Here is an 18,822-nt window from a genome sequence, read left to right on the forward strand (position 1 = left end):
TTTCTATGAATTAATAATTTCCTTTGTTCAGCTATTAGTATTTTTCTTTAAGCATAAATTATTATGGCATTATCATTCATGCTTTGCTAATGCAATATAATGAGAGAAATATATTTCTAAAACACAAAGAGGAAGGTGCGCAAGACGTTTTTAATTTAACAGACGTAAGCTTTTGCGTAGGAGTACCGTAGCAGACATTTCGTATTATCAAATTATCTCCCAGCCTAAGAGAAAATTCTATTTGAGAAAAGTATGTTATGTATAGAAGAAAGGTTCAAGTGAATAGTTATTTTTGTAAATTTTTGTAATCCATACAATATTATAAATGCGAAAGTAACTCTGTCTGTCTGTCTGTTACTCAATCACGCCTTAACTACTGAACCAATTTGCATGAAATTTGGTATAGAGATATTTTGATACCCGAGAAAGGACATAGGATAGGTTTTATCCCGGAAATCCTACGGGAACGGGATTTCTTTGAAAACGCGGACGAAGCCGCGAGCGGAAAGCTAGTAATTTATATTTTCTCATGTTCTCTATTGTATTATAGTATGACTTGAAAACTATATGGATAAAAAGAAAGGAAATAACTTAAATCTTTTTCGAAACTCATATGAATTATATTTTTTTAGTTACGAATTTTTTTTGTGTGTGGTGTCTCTCAATGTTAGCCAGAAGGGCTTCTACATTTTAACGCGGACGCGGGGGTGAACTGAAGGTTCACCCTGGTAGCGACATGAACTAGGGCGTCCCCCCTTGACGGGGACCACGAACCTCGGCTTGAGCTGTCGCTTGAGTGGAGGAGGCCAGAAGGGCCCTAATCGGACGGTTAGTTACGTAGTTAATGACATGACAACACCAAAAAAGTCTATCGATCATTCGGGATTTGAACTTTAAACATTGAATATTTTTATTGGCGTTTTGCATTTAATACTGTAAAAAATAATGAAAACAATTAAGGAATTTCACATTTGAAGTACGAATACCAAAAAGTAAGCCAAGCGGGTACGTTAGCATAATATGCAAAGCATGAATATTAAAAATTTAGCATACCAGCCAAATTATTGGATGCAAATTGTATTCAAAATTACGACCTCGTTTTTACACATGTATTATTTAATCAGGATACGTCTAATTTGTTAGCGAAATTTGTCGCTTGCAGTTTTAAGTTTCCGAAATCTATTTGTTAGCAATTTTCAAAGATCATTTACGTAGATACTGCAAAATTAATAACTCGTAAATAAGTATGTGTTTGTTTATACGTCTTTCGGCAAAATGGCTGAACTAATTTTGTTAAGGTTTTGGCATAGACTTTATTATTTCGAGAAGCAGATAGGCTTCTTCTGTATGAAATCGTATAGGAAGAAATAAAGAAGAAAATAAAACCAAAAGGGGTGAAATTTTTAAATTTGTAAGGAAATAAAATGACGTGCAATGCGTTATTTCGTATTTCTATAAATTACGGTACATGTTGCCACAATCTATTTATCATTTTAAATGAAATATACGTTAACAATTCAATACTGTTGGAGATCATCAATCACAAAGAAACAAAACAATGTTTCCTCTTTATATTGCAAAACTTTGAACGTACGTTTATTACTTACTAACTTTAATATAGAATTGATGATTTTTAAGCTTTTGTTTACATTTTGGTAGGTTTCTTTATACATTAAAAAGTGCTTATTATGAAATTTGAATAACTATTTGAATAAAGATTGTAGAAAACTCAAATGGAAATATTTATAGCTCATGAAGTAAATCGTACCTACTATGAGTTCAAAGTTTCAATAATCTTTCGACGTGATATTGTTAGCTGATTAAAGTGAAGCTGAAGTAAAGACATACCTACATACATGGTATTTAAAAATCTGTTTTTCATGTAAATATTGACTTAGTATCTGTTAGAATAATCTATGACTGTTCGCAGTTGACTCACAAATCATTTCGTTATTAACACTTAATTAGTGGGTAATATGTTAACACGTTGGAAGAAGTGAAATCGAAGGCTAGCTACATTTACTAGATTATATATTTGGGCAATTCATTATCAAAATTGTTCTAATTTAGACACTGATACAATAACTATTGCGATAAGAATGTTAATTGTTTATTGTTATTAAACGTGTTGTTTGTAGGTAAGTATGTAATTCAGAATGATATGTCATAAAATAATATTTATTTATTATTAAGTTTAATTTAATCTTTCTTTTTATAATCATTAAGGGCCATTAAGCAATTACCACGCGAGGCAGCTCCCTTTGTGTTGACCCGACTTTTTTAACCCTCAATTCACTACGTGAAATTTGCTAACATAAACAGCTTCCATGAGTCCACTGGACTCATATATTTTCGTAGCGTGGTTTTTCCAAATAAAACTCATTTTTTAATTAATTTTTTTTATTATTATTTTTAAATGTTTATTAAGGCACTAAGTACAAAAAAATAACAAAACTGGATAAACTTCTGAAATACTCTTAAAAATAAAAAAAACTTATTCTAACAGTCTTAAAAAACAGAGTTATTTTCAAAGCCCTATAATAATAACAAATATTTTTAACAAATAACTCTTTTTATTTTTATAAGACTTCTAAAGGAATACAAAACCGAAAATAAACAACAAAAATGTACGCTTCTATACAAAAAAAACAAACGTGCAATGGGGTATTACCACCGATTACAGGCAACGATGGCATACCTTCTTTGAGCAACTCAAACATACAGGCTTAAGATATCTAGTGCATAAATGTGCAGTCTTTGTTCTCTTTTTGTAATTACATAGATAACAATAATTTCTTTCTGTCCTAGGTAACCTGTTCTTCGTCAGTCTCATCATTCATAATTTGTGTGATCCATGATTCCAAAACATAATCTGCCTGGTCTTCATTCATATTTACAACTTTATGTTGTTTTAGATCCATTTTACAAACCTACAACAACAACAAAAATTCAAATACATATTTTTATATCATTAATACGACAAATAAGCAACATTTAAGAATCGTAACAAATAAATAAAATATAACTTAATTCACTAGTATGAGTCCATGGGACTCACTCGACGTAATAACTTACCAATTACGCAGCGCAGGCGCACGTCCTCTCGCTACCATGGTGCCTGCGTCACTGCAGGAAGGTACTGAGACGGTGGAGGAAATAAGTCACTAGGGGAAAAAATTATAATAGTTTGAAAGTTCGATGTGAGTCCAATGGACTCAGGTAGTGAATTAAGGGTTAAATATTATGTCCTGATGACAAAAACAAAATGAAGAAGTAATTACTTACTTATTAAAAAAAATAAACGAATTAAAATGATAACCAGATTTATTCATTTTATTCGAATTCATTGTCTTTGCTCAGGTTTCAGGGTTGGCCAATTATGTCTGTGGTATACTATATTATGTCAATATTGTTTGGTATATGGCTTCCCTGGCAAAAGTAAAGCTATTTATGTGTTTGTTCCACGAAATTTACTAGTATATCACGACATTACACACATTATGTCGATCGTTATGTATTTAGATTTCATGGAAATCAGAGATTTGCACGTGTAACCGTTATTAAGGAAAATGTGTGATAGTTTTATATCTACCTAAAGTAATACTGTTGTTAATCCCAACTAGGAAATAACCATTGCCTTATCAAATTTACATGTTAACAAAACGTACAGGACATATAATCATTAATTGAGATTGTTAAATTTTATACATAAATTGGTGAAAATCAAAGTGAAATAGAATTTTCTCTTCTTAAATCGACTCTTGAATCAAAACCGAGCACTTTTGGTTTTGTTTTGGCAAAGCAGAGGGGCAGGTGGTCAACCTGATTATATGGTCCGGTTATATGGTCAGTACACTTAAAGGTGCTTTGCCTATTAACACAATTTTAATAGCTTCATCTGTATGTTAATATAAGAAAGAAAGAAAGAAAGAAAGAAAACAATATGTAACTGCCTCCTTTAGAATCGATTTTGACCTAGTTTAAATGAACAGATTTAATTCAAACTTTGTACACTTATCAAGGATCAGTGAAAATTCAATAATTTGATGAGCTTAAACATGTTTTTATTTAACTACATATATCTTCTTCTTATATATAAAAATGAATCGCAAAATGTGTTGGTAAGCGCATAACTCGAGAACGGCTGAACCGATTTCGATAATTCTTTTTTTATTGTATTCCTTGAAGTACGAGGATGGTTTTTATGTAGAGAAAACGTAAATATGTACCACGGGCGAAGCCGGGGCGGACCGCTAGTTAATAATAATATTGTGTGATACTGTGTGATATTAATAATAATGTGAACAATTCAAATAGTAACTGCGAAAATGTATTGCGCAAATCACATCAGTATTTGAACAAAAATCTTGCGGTTGTTTTGTAAATACAACAAATAAAGGAAAAATTCAATGAAATTACGTCAACAGCTGTATACTTCTTGGTAAATGGTAACAATACAATTAGTAGTTAATGTGAGCTTCGTGACGTTTGTATGAAAAAAATATTGAATCAAATAATTTAATTTATTTACCTTAAACTTACAGTCAGACATTTTTAAAAACACATTTTTACATTTTAGAAAACATTTACTTAACATAAAAGTTATATATAAATTTTATCGATAACTTCTTTGCATTCCATTTTGAGGTATAACAATAACCATAATTATAATATATGCACCAATAATATACCAAATATTATTGGTATGTGAATTCTCAGAAGTCTCATCAATATGAAACTAATTGTTCAATCGAACAATTGCGTCTAGCCTTAAATAGAAATTGTTTATTAATAGATATATATATATTAATAGATATGTTGTATGCGCCGAAATTATATCTAATGTATGGATTTTATGGTCCAAGAGCCAGTGAACCCTGGGAGTAACGGTCTCCCTGTAAGGCTAGAAATTTGTATACTTACGATTTAAGGCATTCTAAGAGCAATAGCCATGACCTGGCAGGCGTCAGCCCTGCACGTCATCAGCCCCTTTATTTTTTAAACTGTTAAAAAAATTGGTTTTCTAAACTTGTTTCTGTAAATTTGAAAATTTGATAGGACAAAGTTTATTTATTGTACATCTTAAAAAAAAATTGACAGGCGATTACAATAAGCAGAAGTATATGACAGATCAATAAGAAAACGCACAGTTGATGAGGTAAAATAAACTTTATCCTGTATACTCGAAATTTTTATATGTCTTCAAATAAACGTCTCAGAGTGAGTATGTACAATGCCAGGCGGTTTTGAACAGCATAAGACCTTGACAGGCGAGGGGACAGTTGCTAAGGGCGGCGAGCAAATAATAAATTTTACATGAACGCATACAGTAAATGCAATGTATTTTATTGTGTTTTATAATTCAAATCAAAAAAGCTTTTTAAATGTATTAAAATCACAATAAAATACATTATTTCATTTTTTTAATATTTTAAAATGCATTATGATGATTATGATAAATAAATATGTGAGCAATCAATGTCTTCTTAAAGTACTACCTACACCACCTAATATTTATTTTGTAATATTTTTGGAACAAGTATGTTCCATATCGCGCGTTGCGAAAGGGGGCTAGACATGGGCTAGAAAGAAAAAATAAAGGCCAAAAGTTGTAACGAAGCTTTTTTTTTTTAAATCGTGGCCGCGTCGCCACGCTATGTGATGTTATTATAGGTACATAGTCTATATTATAGTAGTGACACTACTAGCCATACTAGGTAATATAATAAAACTGAAGAATTTGCTTGTTTGTTTGCTATGTTGAACGCGCTAATATCAGGATTCAGGAACCACGGGTCGGATTTGAAAAATTATTTCATTCATTTGTTAGATGGTCTATTTATAGATCTTATAAGATAAGCGAAAACTTACAAAACAAAAATTATTTAATATTAAATTTGTACGTTTAAATAAAATAAATCTTTACTAATATTATAAAGCTGAAGAGTTTGTTTGTTTGTTTGAACGCGCTAATATCGGGAACTACTGATCCGATTTGCAAAATTCTTTCGCTGTTAGATAGCCCATTTATCGAGGAAGGTATAGGATGGGCTATGTATCATCACGCTACGACCAACAGGAGTGACAGACAGAATGCACTATATGCATTCACGCAAAACCTCCCACTCGCACGCCCTTAGCAACTGTCCCCTCGCCTGTCAAGGTCTTATGCTGTTCAAAACCGCCTGGCATTGTACATACTTACTCTGAGACGTTTATTTGAAGACATATAAAAATTTCGAGTATACAGGATAAAGTTTATTTTACCCCATCAATTGTGCGTTTTCTAATTGATTTGTCATATACTTCTGCTTATTGTAATCGCCTGTCAATTTTTTTTTAAGATGTACAATAAATAAACTTTGTCCTATTAAATTTTCAAATTTACAGAAACAAGTTTAGAAAACCAATTTTTTTAACAGTTTAAAAATAAAGGGGCTGATGACGTGCAGGGCTGACGCCTGCCAGGTCATGGCTATTGCTCTTAGAATGCCATAAATCGTAAGTATACAAATTTCTAGCCTTACAGGGAGACCGTTAGTTCCAGGGTTCACTGGCTCTCCAGCTATTATGAATATGACCATTGGTTGGGTTGCTTGGAAGAAATTGCTCTCGAGCGATAAAGCCGCCCACGTACATCGTACATAGAGTATGTACATCTCTAGCATAAGTTTTCATTCAAGAACAATATCTAGAATTATTATTTTCAGTGAGTCTTTTGTATAATTTCCCTTAAAACACGGATTGCTTGATCTACAAAACTATTTTTCTGATGATTACATAGTATTTATAACTTTAAATATCATCTTTAACGAGAAGTTCAATTTAATACAAAGACAGTACTAAAAATTTAATTGTAAATTCTGAAGCTTTTAAGTTACGGATATTGATATTGTGAAATTTTATTCATCCAACTGTGTAAAATATAAAACAACGTTTATTTGACAGATTATATTTATTATATTATATGTATTATAAAAATTATAATATTATTAAATACGAATACTGAGTTAAATGATTGTCTTTAGTTACCTGAATGCCCCAGCAAACGTGGGTTTCATTCAGGTATAAGCTTGCCTTTTTATGTCTGCCTTCCTTTCAATTTTTTACTAATTATATTACCCTTAAATAGAAATTGTAAGGCCAAAGCATGCGCCGCAAAACCCACCCACTTACGAATCAAATGAACATTTAACTGGTTCACATAGAGCAAGTAGCATAGCGAAGCATTTGCTGCGCGAAGCAGCTCGGTAAGTGTGAACGTGGCAAGCGCGTGAGCCGGCATTTTCCTCGGTTAAGGCACGTCCACACAGACCAAGTAGCACGCGAAAAAAAAATTTTCAAGTCTGCTCTGTGTAGCTTATTCTAAATAAGAACGAGAACTTGCAAGCGCAGTTACAATTATAGTTCCCAGAACTCTAATCTCCAACTTCTCAGAAATGCCAAGTTCTGAAACTTTGAAGATCATGAATGTTTTGAGTATTCCAGGCACGAATTAGTGTAAGCCGGTGCTGGGAGCGAACAGCTGTTCGCATGAGGTTACATGGTATAGGGACTAACTGTAGTTATGTAAGTTTTTTAGTGTGACGTTCGTGCCTTATAAAATCGTATTTCGATAGAATCAAAGGTAATTGCCGAAAATAAGTGTTATTTGACTTCACACCGTTACCTACACAATGCGACTTAATGCTGAATTAATAATGCAAAAACGATTCTATTTATATTTTATTATTTTATATTATTTTCCGTATTGTAGTTAGCGTCAATCATACAAACGCACATACAGTTGGCACTAATAACTCCAATAACAAGTATAACAGACAGTATCAATTTACATTTAATAACTTCAGATTTGTTTAACAAACCTTCGCCTATTAAAGTGCTTTATACCACATAAATTATACGATAAAATATCTCACAAATGACACGTCATAATTAGTCAGTCAATGTGTTATAATTTGTAAGCGAAATGTATAAAGCAATCGAGAACATTCGATAAATATCGTATATTAACTTAATTACTATGAATACTGCGTAATATTCCTTTATGCGCAAGAAACGTTCATTTCTATTAAAGGCCAATCTGGTACTTGTATCTATACTAATATTATGTCGAAAGGGTAGAATTTTGTAGGTTAAATGTGCTTATATGTAAGTAAAATCGGCATAAATGGCCTATTGCACGCCTCATAAGCGAAGCGTTGAGGTGGGTACTACTGTCACTTCGCGCAAAACATCTGATTTTTCAAACTTAAAATGTCTTTATGTATCATACATTGCACTTGTAAGATAATACATACACACACATATTAAGAAAAAACACTATTTTTAACGTTCATGATATTTTTGATGTCATTTTTGTTATTTAAACTAGTTAAAAAACAGTTTAAAAAAGTTCTGTCTTGGACGTCCGTGTGTCTGTATGTGCGGATCCTTTTTCTTGTTAACACGATAGCGACCGAAATACTTTACTAATCGAGTCTTTTTTTTTCTCTTACGCTTGAGTATGCTCAGGAATAGAACCCTTTCATTTTTCAGGGTCTGATTCGATGTGGTTTAGGTAATTGTTATTAAATAAACAAAAATAATAATTAATAAATATTTATTAAAAAAAAATTATGAGGCGTGCACTTTTGGATTTTCCAAATTATTTTTAAACATTATTTCGTTTGATTGTAACAGTTTCCCAGACAATATTATTTATCGTTCAACCTGAGAGAAATCTTTGCGAACCAGTTACGCTCGTATTAAACAATTACGGTTTTTGATTACTATTCATTATACCTTGATATGCTTGAAATAATATAATATCGAAATAGCGTATAGGAAATTTTGGAATCGAATTTCGTGAATATAGTGAGGTTTTGCGAAATCTTTTAAAAGTGAAAAGCGACGAAACGAATGCATAATAAAGCGATTTTAGCAATTCATTGTTCCCTGCGGTCACCGTGACGAGGCTAGTGTCAAAACACTAAAACTAATCGGGCCATTTAGCAACTTTTGGAGGCTAAATTTGGGCACGAATATAGGTATTAATTTAATACCTAATCAAGCAATGTATGTGAAAATATATATGACCTAACTTATAATTTATTTATTTAGGCTGCAGTTAAATTATCTAGAAATACGGTAGTTACACAAACTACATCGCTTGGTGACAACCATAACCATTCTTTCAACAGTGACCATAAAGCTCAGATTTCAGCACTGGGACAATCTTTTCTATTTTTATTTTAATTTTAATTTATCAGTAATAAATTAGAAAATAATTTAATAGGGACAATTATAATTATCATCGATACCATCTATCAGTTGCCAAATAATTGCAGAAAAAATACTGCTACAAAAAAAATGACATTATAATAATATGTTCGTATCTCTTGTAATAAATTATACTATGTATTTCCAAGTTGCCGTTCAAAAAAATTATATTTTTAACTTCAGCTCCGTAAGTGGCATCTTTCCTTATAAACAAAGTTGTCGTTATAGCAAGTTATGGTTTTTAATATTGTTATGGTTGATAACAAGCCTTATTTAACATGTAGGTATCTGAAGCCTATATAGAAAAATGGACGATTTTCTTTGAATTTTCTAAAAGATTCGTTCCTAAATTTTCTTATTCTTCGGGAAATTTCTCAGAACTTGGATTAGAAATTGAAGTAGGTATGTTATAAATATGTTAATCAATATTGTTGTTTATTTACATTTGGTTCTACGAAATATAATGAATATTATTTAAACACTGTCTTCAAGATGCTTCTTGGTATCGTAACTGAAAAATATGTACTTACAATATTATATTTACGAGACATATATTCATAGCCCACATGGAATGCAGTAGGTTTTTAAACATATTTTTTTACTCTAAATATTGTAAAACAACCTACAAGAATATAAAAAGTAGGTATTTTTAGCTTATTTGTATGTTGATTGTAAAAAACGTCACGTAATGTCGAGTGTCATGACGTCACGTGTCCGACACGCACGTCCTCTGATTGACACAAGCTTCAAGTATGATGAGATACTTCACTACATAGTATAAAACAAAGTCGCTTTCCCTGTCCCTATGTCCCTATGTCCCTGTGTACGCTTAAATCTTTGAAACTACGCAACGGATTTTGATGCGGTTTTTTTTAATAGATAGAGTGATTCAAGAGGAAGGTTTATATGTATAATAACATCCATTAAATAGTGGAGAAGTACTGTTATTTTTGAGGTTTCTAATGTGATGTCGTAAAAAATTACATTTTTTCCGCTTACATTGCAAACGCAGGCTGAACCCTACGAGTTTTATCAAAATAATGTACTAAGTATTATACACATTGAAAAGGTCTACAGAAAAGTCCGCGATGGTATGTGTCTATCTCTTATGGATAACCCACAATAAGTTTTTTTTGTCATTTACTTTTTACGACAAATAATGGCTAATTTTCGATGCGATTTTAACCAATACAGCATTAATCCTTAACCAATTAAATACCTTGAATAGGTACATTGTTCATTTAATATAGATCTATATGGCCCTTTACACCGTATGATTTAAGTGAATATTTTCGAAGATATTACAGATTTAAAAATTGCGGGACGTAGCGTTTGCGGCTGTACCGGCCGGCCGCCCGGCTATCTATTTTATTTCACAGTTTTTCTGTAGTGTATTTAGTATCAGCATTGCACCCGTGCGAAGCCGGGGCGGGTCGCTAGTATAAGTATATAATGTACTTTCAGTGGGTTAAGTGCTATATGTAAATAATATTGAACGTAATAAAAATAAAGAGACATTGAAAAAGTATGAAAAATTACAGAATTATTTTTCATACTTACAATCAAGTACATATTATACATTACAGTTATAAAGAAGATACCAATAGTATTAAATATCTTACTTATTTTGTACTGAAATACAGTAGCGTTATAAATAAATTGGTGCCTTATAAGGAGTTCACGTCCTGAAGATGATATTGATCATTTCTGATAAATATAAAGCACTATTAAAGCCTCACAAAGTACCCTATTCATAAAGCAAATTATTAACGTTAACATAGTGAAGTTAGATCAATTCCAAGAAATACAACGGTATGACGAAGCCTCTTTACATGAGCACTAATTACGTATTTACGAGGGAAGTGACAAGCGCTTGGTTCACCACCAATTTAAATTATGTCATGAAACCGAGAGTGAATAATGTAAATGTGACATTAATATATTTTATATTGACTAGCTTCAGGTTATGGTTTTGCTCGTACACGAGCCTTTTCCTTACCTTGGGAAAAGGTTTTATTTTAAACTACATATTATTATGTTGGCAACGCATCTTCAGAGGCCTCTACAGATGCCTATGGGCAGTGCATTCGCTTACCACCAGGAAATCCAAAAGCTCGTATGTCCACTCAAAAATAGAAAAAAATAAAAATATATTTATGTATGTAGCAAAATCCCGATGATCTATTTTTTTTTCGTGTAAAACCATGCCTCAAAAAGTTTAGTGTTTATTCACAATAATAGGATTATTCAAGCTTTTATAGCAGCTCAATTTACACGATGCAACCTTAAAATATTTTTTCAGAAACTAGCTGTATTTGCACGGCTAAAAGACTGTTAACGATAAATACAATAGCGTTTTATTAGCGTTCAAAAACAATTAAACATGGCAACAGAAACAGAGAAACTTGATGATATTTCAACTAAATTTATTTTGTTTTTATTTATTATTTGTCATCTATAATTTTAATGTAAATATTACCCACAGTTGTGTTCTTAGATTTTATTTTAAGGTAAACATGGCAAAAGCCTTCAAAGAGAATCTCTCGAGGACTATAAATCATTAAATTTGCGCCGAGTTTTGTCTTGTATACCACGGTACTATATTATATGTGAAAATCAGAAAGAAAAAATAAATATATAGGTAGTTAAGCCTATTGCTAAAACTTTTGTTTTCTTCGTTGATTTAAACAAGCCTTAATATTTACTCATAAAACTAAAATAAGTTGATATTTATAAGATTAAGTAATACAAGAAATTCATCTAAATCTAATCTAATTTTTTCCATTTTTGTTACAGGTAAAGCTATTTTTATCTACAATGGTCAGAACAAAGGTGAAATAATTGTAAGTTAATTCGATTACTCGCCCACTGCAATCAATGTTAAAAATACATTATTGGTTTTGAAATTTCCTACGTAGAAAATCGTTTATATTGCACGCCTCATAAGCGAAGCGTTGAGGTGGGTACTACTGTCACTTCGCGCAAAACATCTGATTTTTCAAACTTAAAATGTCTTTATGTATCATACATTGCACTTGTAAGATAATACATACACACACATATTAAGAAAAAACACTATTTTTAACGTTCATGATATTTTTGATGTCATTTTTGTTATTAAAACTAGTTAAAAAACAGTTTAAAAAAGTTCTGTCTTGGACGTCCGTGTGTCTGTATGTGCGGATCCTTTTTCTTGTTAACACGATAGCGACCGAAATACTTTACTAATCGAGTCTTTTTTTTTCTCTTACGCTTGAGTATGCTCAGGAATAGAACCCTTTCATTTTTCAGGGTCTGATTCGATGTGGTTTAATTGTTATTAAATAAACAAAAATAATAATTAATAAATATTTATTAAAAAAAAATTATGAGGCGTGCACTTTTGGATTTTCCAAATTATTTTTACTCTTCTCTCTGTGTTCAAAAAACAATTTTCTCATAAGTTTTAATACGTCTTTTAAATATTAAATTAACTATAAAAATCAAGGCATATAACCCAGCACCATAAGTTATTTCTAGAAAAAAAAAGTTAATAAAGAAGTCTATAATCTACCACACATGCACTATTAACACATATTTTAACATTCGTGTTACCAAAGCATAATAAATAATCATTCATAGTGTCATTATAAAATAATGGAAGTATTTGTATCGATACTCTCAATAGTGGGATGTTTGCCAAAGACCACACCGCATACAATAAATAACGAATCGACGTATGTCTGCATATAATTACCCGCATTTCATACAATCGGGGTACACGTGAAGCGAATACAAATTATAATTCCTAAAAAACGGTATAAATTAAGAACCTATTTTTTGTGCTATCGTGTATGCAAAAATTTTGATTATCGTTGCTAGCGTAAATCTTTAGGTAAACACTAGCGGTCCGCCCCGGCTTCGCCCGTGGTACATATGAAAAATAGATGTTGGCCGATTCTCAGACTTACCCGATATGCACAGAAAATTTCATGAGAATCGGTCCACCCGTTTCGGAGGAGTATGCAGACTAACATTGTGACACGAGAATTTTATATATAAGATAACACAAAGCCGGGTTAACAGGTTGTATCGCGGTACCTTAAATTTGTTTTATGAAACATACATATAAGCATAATACTTAACTAGTAATAATATAGACAGTTCAAAAAAACTGCTTTCCAAAACGGTGGTATCCTATTGTTATACGATTTCTAATTTCTTGGCCAAGTTTCTAAAACGTTCCATGATTTAATAAGAAAATTTTTATATGAAATATCAAAATATCTTTCAAAACAGAAGCAGTACCACAAAATCAAGCTACATAATCACTACATAGTATCAAACAAAGTCGCTTTCTCTGTCCTATGTCTCTATGTATGCTTAAATCTTTAAAACTACGCAACGGATTTTGATGCGGTTTTTTTTAATAGAACGAGTGATTCAAGAGGAAGGTTTTAGTATATAATTTATTAGGTTTTAGACAAAGCGGGCGAAGCCGCGGGCGGTAAGCTAGTATGGTATACCTACTTCTATTTTTCATAAATAATCATAAACACCTAAAAGCAAATCCTTTTATCGTACACTATTGATGACTGTATCAACATTTCAGTGGCATTTCTAAACGCCCAGAAGTTAGTTATAGCGATCGTTTTCGCTATAATTGAGGAATTTTCCCGTATTCTGAGCTTCGGTGAGATTGCTCATTTATGGCGCTGTGAGGGTGGGGTCGGTGACCGGATGCGGGCAGTTATTTAGCCGCCTGTAGTGAATAGGGATGTATTTGTTTATCGATAGTTTTCTATCGATAACTTGGTATTTGTTTCGGTTAAGTTGTGCATGAGAAGAGGAAATATTAAATAATACTTAATAGTTTACTTATAATAATACAGATTTTTATACAAAGTTGTACTTACATTTTACCTGGTAGGTAATTTTGTAAAAGTGTGGTGTGTTAAGTTTTAGCCGTTCTCATTTTTTACTAGGCCCATTGGGTAGGTGCCTACATGAATTATATTACAATTTACAAATTTAACAGCTTTTTAACTCATGCCTTTAATGTTGTAAAATTAGCGTAATGTTTAGAGCTATTTACTATCAGCATGGCAATACAAATTAATGTAACGTTACGAATGGAATTCGAGAAATGCGAATGAAATAGGAAGCAAAACATTGATATCACACATCACTATACAGGTGCAATTGATTTGAAAAACCTAGCAGGTTGCTAAATGATGAGCTAGCGATATCGGGAAATATCCCCTGCCTAATGTGCGAGTAAATTGATATGTTATGTTTTATACGTTGTAGTTGTATAAGAATGGGAACATTTTCAAATAAAACATTAATAAATATATCCTCCAAAATGATAAGGCCACTTAATAATTTATTAGGTCCTAAATAATACCAACGGTCCTTTTTTACAGTTAAAAGAGTGATAAAACAATAAGGACACAAAAAGTGTCAAGATTATTTCGTATTTTCTTCCAAAGTCAAAATTCATCGGTCCCAAGAGCTGACTGAATTATGTCAGTCAGCTCTGTCAGTAGGTTCCTTTAAACTTTACGAAGATATGACATCACACATTATTCAAGTCGGTTTTCTGATTACGCTAAATTAGATTCCATTTGGTAAGAGTCGTACTATATTTGGGTGAATTGGGTTGAGAGATTCGCTTTAATAAATATTTATTTACTTACTTATTTGTATGTTAAATAAAATTAAAAAGAGGAAACGATAGGAATAATATTAATACATATTTAGGAATATGTCAAATTCAAAAGTTTTATACCTAAGGTGAACTAACATAATAAAAATAAAATAAGTACAAATAAAATGGAAAAAAGGCTTCAATTAATTTCAAACTGTAATCATTATTTAACCCGATGTTTAATTTCGAGATTGCTTACGATAATCTGATTCTTATGAAATATTACGCTAATTTAAAGATTTTTACAGATTACTCAGAACAATTAGACGTAAGAATACAAGTTGATCAAAATAAGAGTAAAAAAATCGTATAATCTAGAGCGATATTCATCTTATGTATAGAATCATCAATTAATCATACATTCAAAGCTATTTTCCACTTAAAACCGTATTAAAAGCTATTTAAAACGTGGAAGTCTGAATAATAAAAGTACAGCAATTATAACACGGTGATTGTTGCACAATTATTTCGTTCAAATACCATCTCAATTAGCATTGTCAGCTGATGAGGCTATTAAAGTGAGTAAAAAGGGATTTAATTGAACATACATTTGTTATTATGCTAATATTATAGCTACATTTTCGATGCTTCTATTTACGTATGATAAATGAATGAATATTTTAAATGATCTACGAATATCTAAAAAAATTATGAGGGTGTCGATCGAACAGTTTACCTAGACCTTAGAAAGCTTAAATCTAGAACAATAAACATATTCCCCAATAAAATTAAACAAAGCAAACAAAACAAGAAACATTCTTACAAAAAAATGTGTGCGTGTACTCACGTAAGAAGTGAAACTTCTTTATGACCTTATTTTTCAAAAATTTATATTAATAAATGCTTTATGTAAGTATGAAAATATCATGAGAATACAAAGTGTTTATGCACCGAATTTCGTAAATCCGTCCAGCTATACTCCGAAAGTGTGATCAATCAGAACCTGTTTTAAATTTGGCCATATTAAAATAAAATTTCCTTCTACAACCCTATCAAGACATATTTTTATATCCAATTCACTTACGACTCGGGATTATCTCACGTCTCCGTTAGGAGGCTGTGCGGGGAATACTGTGGCGCCCGCCTTTTCACTTAACCCATTGACCACCGAGCGCCCCGATCGGGGCGCGACACAATAGATTATCTATTGTGTCTGTGATTCCGGGGACTGATGGATTTTTACATCTTTTAATAAATACCAATAATTTTAAACAATCTTTTTACTAACCATACTAAACTCGACGAATTTCTCAAAATTATATTTCATTCAAAAATATTTCAATAGCTTCATAGACGATGTGCCTTTTTCCTTTACAACGAGGTTTAAAAATAGTGTCTTGTAAGCATATAAAACCACTTAGCAATAATGTATGCGAAGTCAATGAACCTATAATTGCATATTACCTAATCTTATCACTATTTAACCAAACTGTTAACTTTAACACCCACTGTTCAATTTCGTTTGAACGGAAATTGAATAATTTCATGCGAAAACAAAGAGCATTACTGATAAAAATGTACGCAATGTGTCTTTATGTCAGTGTAACTATTACATATATAAATAATTTTTTATGATTTCAATTTAGAATTATTTATTATTTTATAGGTGATTATTTTAATTGACATTATACCTACAGAGATAACTTGTTTATACGGTTTAAAATTCTGTGTATTAAAACGAAACGTATATTCCAAAATAAACAATATTTATTTCTGTATTTCTTCCGTATTTATTTCTATATTTTTGCGCCAACAACGATAAATTTTCCATGATAAATTTTAATGGAAAATGCAGCCGTTAGAGGAAAATTTTCAAAATTAAATTAGCTTCTAATTAACGTGTACACAAAACAATTATTTTTAACGAAGACTGTCGCAACATACGCTATTATATACATAGCAACAATGTGCAGTAAATATGTAAGTTAAGTTTGCCCAGTAGAATCGACGTCTGTCCATACATTCTCTATTGCGTAAATGTTTGTGCAACGCTGTTAATTTTATAATAATTTGTTGTCGAAACTGTGCAGCGTGCCGTGATAGTATGTAAATAGTAAGATTTATTGTGCATTTTGCATGCGTTTGGCGGTTTAACTTTTGAATATAATCAGCGGTAGAATTGGGCCGCTGGCATTTATAATACGCCTCTGTATTGTATGTAGTTTTCATCACTAAATTTATTCAATGTCTCTGTATGTGTATTGTTTCTATGAGGACATTTTTTTTTCTATAAGGATAAGGATGGAATGTGATATGCCTCTACTACTTAGAAAGGGTCTAAAAAGTAGGTACTATATAAACCAAACGAAGAGTAAATTATAGGTAAGTCCGCGATTTCGCAACACTCATACGTTACATATAACATAATATATGTAGACTTTTTGGTACCAATCTATAATAGGCAGCTTATAATATAAAAAAACAGTAACGCGTCACTCATACATAAATAAACTTTTTGGTATCATTCTATAACAGGCCGCATATAAGTCCAAAAAAAAAACAATATGCCGCGAATTTTCGTCTCACCACCACAACAACAAGGCAGCTTATAATAGGCTATTTGACAAGGTTTTGAAAACTGTCTCAAATTATTAAGATACGTTTATAGAGCACACAAAACACATGTTTCTTAATTTTTTGTAGTTATTCATTGAGAAAATGGAAAATAAAAACATGATATTCAAATATGCCGCCAAAACACAATTTTGAAGAATATATGGCGTCTCGCGACCATGGTGACGTCACAGCTGCAGCGGCGTAAACATCAACTTGCTCCTAGTACTTATTGTTTTAATTATAGTATAATTAAGTTAATCTGTTTAAAAACCAGAAAATGAGTTCTTATAGGTGGTGTGTAGTTCCTGGATGCAGAAATACAACTATTAAAACCCCTGACAAACTATTCATATGTGCTCCAAAAGATATAAAAATGCGTAGAAAGTGGTTGCAGTTAGCTCGCTGAAATCCAAGTGAAATTAGATATATCAATTAAAACAGTTAGGTATATTTTTTTAACTGATATCGAAAGTACTTAACCTAATGAGTAAAATGGCCGTAATAAATTTTTAAAAATAAATCGAGAAATATCAAAAAAATTATCTTTAAACCCTCCCATACATTAATTGTATGAAATATGAATATCCCATATATACATTTAATATGAAAGATTTTAGCTTTCTTTTTCTTTTTTGGTTTTCTGCTTTAATTACTTCGCAAATTTGAAGTGGCATTTTCTACGCTCTTTCCGGACATTTTCACGCATTTTCCGGAAATTTTCCGGGGATTTTCCGAGCATTTTCCGGGCATTTTCCCACGCTTTTTTCGGACATTTTGACGCATTTTCCGGATATTTTCCAGATATTTTCCGGGCATATTCCAGGGATTTTCCAGGCATTTTCCCGCCTTTTCCGGACATTTCCACGCATTTTCCGGACATTTCCCTGGCATTTTCCGGAGATTTTCCAGGCATTTTCCACGCATTTCCCAGACATTTTCCGGATATTTTCCAGGGATATTCCACGGTTTTTCCGGAAGTTTCCACGCATTTTCCGGATATTTTCACGCATTTTCCGGACATTTTCACGCATTTTCCGGATATTTTCCGGACATTTTCACGCATTTTCCAGGCATTTTCCACGGTTTTTCCGGAAATTTCCACGCATTTTCCGGATATTTGGACATTTTCCGGATATTTTCCAGGGATTTCCACGGTTTTTCCGGAAGTTTCCACGCATTTTCTGGGTATTTTCCGGACATTTTCACGCATTTTCCGGACATTTTCACGCATTTTCCGGACATTTTCACGCATTTTCCAGGCATTTTCCACGCATTTTCCACGGTTTTTCCGGAAATATCCACGCATTTTCCGGATA

General features: G+C 31.9%; 1 protein-coding gene and 1 long non-coding RNA gene across 2 annotated transcripts in view; one reads left to right on the forward strand and one right to left on the reverse strand.

The window, feature by feature from the left end:
• Positions 1–18,822, forward strand: part of LOC149485009 (terminal nucleotidyltransferase 5C) — a 192,987-nt gene that overhangs the window by 73,597 nt on the left and 100,568 nt on the right. The gene's annotated exons all lie outside the window — the stretch shown is intronic.
• On the reverse strand, positions 16,058–17,857 carry LOC149485010 (uncharacterized). Its single transcript, XR_016316131.1, has 2 exons — positions 17,733–17,857; positions 16,058–16,118 (listed from the first exon to the last, which is right to left on the reverse strand). It is a non-coding gene; the product is annotated as an uncharacterized LOC149485010 (long non-coding RNA).

The sequence above is a fragment of the Colias philodice genome, chromosome 10 (assembly GCF_061535455.1).
Source record: "Colias philodice isolate Cphi_HAF_F1 chromosome 10, ilColPhil1 Martin Lab GWU primary, whole genome shotgun sequence".
Lineage (NCBI taxonomy): Eukaryota > Metazoa > Arthropoda > Insecta > Lepidoptera > Pieridae > Colias > Colias philodice.